The following is a 5,535-nucleotide window of genomic DNA, read 5'->3' as shown; positions in this document are numbered from 1 at the left end:
GTTGGGAATATTGCACAACTCCTTGATACATCTTTTGACATCTTCCTCTAATCTATCTTCATCAACTGCTCTTCTTCTCTCAAACGAGATGAGTTCAAATGTCTTGCGGAGTGTGAGGGCTTGCATGTATGCTTCTACTTCGTCCAGGATTTTTAACTCCTTAACATATTTTTTTATGAAATTTTATAACCATACCATCCCAAGTCATTGAATATTGCATTATTCTTGTTTTACATTTGTAAATTAAACCAAGTTCATTCGCCAAGATGTCATACTTTCTATATTTTTCATTCTCAACTTCAGTTAAGTTATCAAGGCTAGTTATACCTATTTCGATAAGTGTATTTATTAATATATTTTTATGCAAAAAAATTTTAATCCGATTACTGCTCATATTTTTTTATTTATTAATCAAGAACATTGGATATTTTTATATATTCATTTAAATAGTAATTTTTCTCTTCACCTTTATTGTTTACTCGCGCAAAACTTTAGATTGATCTTTATTACAGATTTGCCATATACTATTTACAAGCTCATCACCCTATTAGCCTTCACCTATTTATATTCTACGCTCAAGACTTATACATTCAAGTTTTATTCCTACTAAATTGTTTGTGTATATACTTGCGGGCCATTGTAACCCCCCAATTCCTTAATATCCAACTTATGGTATTTTTGAAAGCACCATCCCATGTTATGATTTGGTACTATCCTTATTTTTCATTTGCATATGAGTGAAATTTCATTCTCCAATAGATCTTATTTTTTGAATTGGTTATATTATCGATTATTGTTGTTCCTATTTCTATAAAAGTAATTATATTTTCTTTTTATCGTGTATAGACTAAATTTGATTGGCCGTACAATAATTTTATTCTGTTTATATTTTTGTATCTACTTTTGTCTCTGCTAGTTCATTTGAAATTTGATGAAAATTTAAATTAAATTGAATTGTGTGTTTTTAATGAATATTTGCAAAATTTTCCTTTAATTAGAATCTATATCATTTAATTCCTTTATAAGGATTAAAATGAAAGATTTTACTAATTAAAATTTAGAAATACAATAGTTTTATATCAACAGGAAGGATTAAAAAATAAAAATTTCTGTTTTATAAAAAAAACTATATTTATGCTTTAAGGATTGAATAAAATAGTTTTAAGTCAGCAGGAAGGATCAAAAACCAACATTTTCTAAATTATAAAAATAAAATATCTAGTAATAAAATTTTTTAAAGATAAACGTTTCTCGTTTGAGGATTAAAAATCAAATTTTCTACAATTATAAATCTTTTTTTTGTGGTTAATCTTTTTTTCAGAGCAGGGTTCAAGTTTAATAAGCTTATCGTTTTTTGACAGGATCAAAATTAGTAGGGAAAATTGTATTTGTTTGCCTCATCGGTAGCCCATCACTGAATTGCCTCTTCATTTTCTATTTATAGTTATAAATTGATTACACTGCATTTTTTCTTTAAACAGGAACCCATCTGTTTTGTTCTAAAGAGATTATCTAAATGCTAAAAATGTTTTTTAAATCTTAAATAGGCACATATATATACAAACATTACTTATAAAATTCCATAATTTGTATTATAGGCCTATTTATATTATATAAAGTGAGCATATCCTTATATTTTGTATACCAGTCGGCTCTATTTGATACAATATACTGACTTCATTGGCTTTAAATACAAATTTAATATAAATTTCTTTTGATTTTTTGTATATCTTTATTTTAAATATTATTGCTGATGGTCTGGTAATAAATCGCACGAAGAAATTCCGAAAGAACTCAAAGTTTCAAATATGCCATTAGATAATGAAAAGAGGCGTGATATATATAAGAATTTAAGATGAGATGTATGAAAATATGCCAAAGATAAACTTACTGATAATCAAATCAAGTTATTTTATACGATAAGGTATGAATTACAAAACACAAATAAAATTACATCTTATATTTTATCCCTTCAGCACCTTAATATTTAAAACTCAAATACTAAACTCAAGCGATAAAAATATTTGTTCTTTTAATTTTCAACTCTTGCCATGTACATTTAACGTTCAAATATACTTTTATTACAAAGTATAAGTTGCACAAATAAACATTATTTTAGGAAATTACAAAAAAGAATTCATCATAATTATTGTAATTACGAATATCTACTAAAATTCAAGGTTATCGATAATTCGCTTTTGCATCACACCTCTTTTCGAAATTTATATGTAATTTATTTTCATCACAGATGAAATTTTTTCACACTAAATTTCAAAAACATCATAATTTCGATTAAAGGAAATTTATTTAGATTGCACCTTTGACTTTTTTCCAATTTAATTTATATCAATTGCAACTTTGAATTGACATATTTAAGATATATCGATTGTACCTTTAATTTCATCATATTTTATTTATTTCAATCACCTGTTTGACATAAAATTTGTTTCTATCAAGCAATCGTATTTTATATAAAAAAGAGATACCTTTTTTTTAAATTTGATCACCGCCAAGGTTTAATCAACGCCATCATATCAATAATGGCGTTGATTACTTACACATGCGTTCGGAAATCAACTAAAGTTGTTTCGGCACCACAATCAAGTGTATGGTTATTGTCTTAGCTTTATTTTATAATGGGTCGGCGTATCCGTGTTTGCTTTATCTTTTGCAGCTATGTGGTATAATTACCAATTTTTATTTAATACAATGTCCCTGTGTGAGGAGTATTCGAACATTAATAATTTATATTGAAGATTAGTGTTCGAATATTTGCACCCTCGGCCATCCCTTTGAATTGAAAAGATTTAATTTTTTATGATCACTGTAATGAACACGCTCTTTTTAAATAATTTTTATTTAATACAATGCCCCTGTGTGAGGAGTATTCGAACATTAATAATTTATATTGAATATTTGCACCCTCGGCCATCCCTTTGAATTGAAAAGATTTAATTTTTTATGATCACTGTAATGAACACGCTCTTTTTAAATAATTTTTATTTAATACAATGCCCCTGTGTGAGGAGTATTCGAACATTAATAATTTATATTGAAGATTCGTGTTCGAATATTTGCACCATCGGCCATCCCTTTGAATTGAAAAGATTCAATTTTTTATGAACACGCTCTTCTTTTAAATAATTTATTTTTTAAAGTAAAGTACGAGATATGGGTTTTTCAACATGATATTATTAAAACCCTTAGAAAACGAATCTATTTTTTTTATCTAGCTGAAATTAAACAATTTATCAACTTTTGATGAAAAAAAATTATTCTACGGTATTATAAACAACAAAAAAATATAGCATTAGTATTTTAATTAAACTCTATAAAAAATAATTAGAAAATATCATCATCAGAAATACTCTCATAATCTTCAGCATGCTCAATTAAATCAACTTTATAACGCAAAACGGCACCTATTCCCCCAAAACCATCAACAAACTGACTACCCTCTTCTGATTTATCACTAACCACCTCAAGATTACAACCATATTTCGTATAGTTTTCTGCTATCCAATCAATAAATAACTCATCTGGCATCTCATGATCCTCTGGCATTTTAGTAGTACAATTTTCATACACAATAAGGGTCTCAACCGCACTCATTTCTAAACACATCAACGTATCCTTTAAGCCATAAGCATACCGTCCCGTATCTATTTTTATTTCATCAAAAAATCCAGATATGATCTTTTTCTCTTTTGCAAATTTGACATCTTTCAATACATCTGCACACAGATCGATCGCCTCATTCAACCCATTCTCACCACCATAATTTGTATCAACAACCTTAATAACTTTCTCTTGCAACCGTCTATTCAAAAAATTCTTCATTTCATTTTTTAAATCGGAATGTCCTGCTAACAACAGTCCCTCAACATTCGGTATACTTTCAGTCAAATAAAGATTCCCACAAATTTCACTCACCTTTTTCACATAAGCTAGCCTCCTTTCAACCCGAAGTCTCGCAAATCTTACTGAAGACTGCCCACCACGACCATGCTTCTTAGGAAGATCAACACTCAAATTCTGTAAAATATTTTTTACATTTCCTTGAAGCGTAGCAAAAAGTGTCGAGTGGCCATCCATCACCACAAAACCATACTTAGCCTCATTCTCAAATAAACTTAGAAGATCATCAACATGGAATTGTGAGTCACATAAATAAAGACTCGTGTTAATTGGTTTAAGCGGCTCTATTCCAATACTAACCTTCTTTTCCTTATCATTTTCATCCAAAACTATTCCTACATAAATAGCTAACCCATTTTTTGGTGTTCGGGTGTACGTCTTCAATTTCGCTTGTGCTGATGTTATTGCGGTTAAAACACTCAATCGATTCACTCGTGACTTTATGTTCGAGGCTGTTCCTGCTTCATCAGTAAGCATTTTATTCACCTTCGATATCGCATCTTTCGGCGGTATCACAAGTGATATCATCGATGTTCCATTTCCTCTTGAATCCTTTAACTTCTTAAGGAGTTTCTTCATTCTCCATACTTCTATCTCGCTTAGAACATCAGACATCAGTGAAGGCTATTAAAAATTATATCTGTTAACAGCAATAAGAAAATTTAATGTTTACATTTATTGATTTTAGTGTGAAATTGTGAGTAATAAGGATTTTTAATAAAATAAGTATTTTAAAATGTTTATAAATTTATACTTTTTATTAATCCATTTTATTGGAAAAATGAATATATTTACATATCAATGGGTCAATTTTATTTCAATAATTCATCTATCTTTTAAAGGAATGCGTCGATTTTATATTTTCTATATTTTATCTATTTTTTAAAGGGAACGCATCGATTTTTCATTTTTAATCATATTGATTTATTCTCTTATAAAATATCTGTATTTCAAGTATTTTTGGTGACCAGATATTTATTATGTTTAAAAATATAATTTTAGTGGTGATGTTTATGTGTAAATAATATGAATAGATTTTTTGCATATAAATATTCACTCTTTGTATAGGAGGTATTTACTTCATCGCATATTTATAGTATAATGAAGTATTTTTTTGAAGCATACTGTTATAAAATACGAAAATCAGTGTACTAAGATTCAAAATAATGCGAATCCTTGTGTTTTTTAATAGCATGACACTTAAAAACCATAATTTGCCTTATCTTTCATATTTTGCCTAGAGCTTAACCAATAGTGACAATATTTTTTTTTAAATAAACCTAAGTTTAATTTTAAAAAAGATGAGTATGTTTTGATGATTTGTTCTAATTATATTTCATATTATACGGTGTTTTTTCATATATAATTATATTCAGATCTCAAAATCCTAGAATTATGCATTATTTTAAGATATTTGTAAAATTATAGAGGAATATTGTGAAAAAATTTAATATAATCAAATACTTTAACTGCTTCTAAATATATAATATTTCTGTATTTAAACGTCAAAATATTATATACCGGTGATGTAAGCGGTTATCGTTTTTAGTGTACTTTTCAATAGAAAAAAATCAGATTTTGTGTTAAATAAAGTGTAATATTACGGGTTTTGTTTTA

At 27.6% G+C, this 5,535-nt stretch overlaps 1 pseudogene; it reads right to left on the bottom strand.

The window, feature by feature from the left end:
• Window positions 1–3,342: 3,342 nt before the first annotated feature.
• On the bottom strand, window positions 3,343–4,533 carry LOC147067695 (eukaryotic peptide chain release factor subunit 1 pseudogene; annotated as a pseudogene).
• Between the last annotated feature and the right edge of the window lie 1,002 nt (window positions 4,534–5,535).

The sequence above is a fragment of the Rhyacophila brunnea genome, unplaced genomic scaffold (genome assembly GCF_057557595.1).
Source record: "Rhyacophila brunnea isolate RB1 unplaced genomic scaffold, BYU_Rbru_1.0 scaffold_32, whole genome shotgun sequence".
Taxonomy (NCBI): Eukaryota; Metazoa; Arthropoda; class Insecta; order Trichoptera; family Rhyacophilidae; genus Rhyacophila; species Rhyacophila brunnea.
Note: the sequence above shows the minus strand (reverse complement) of the source record. Positions and strands in the feature narration are given on the sequence as shown.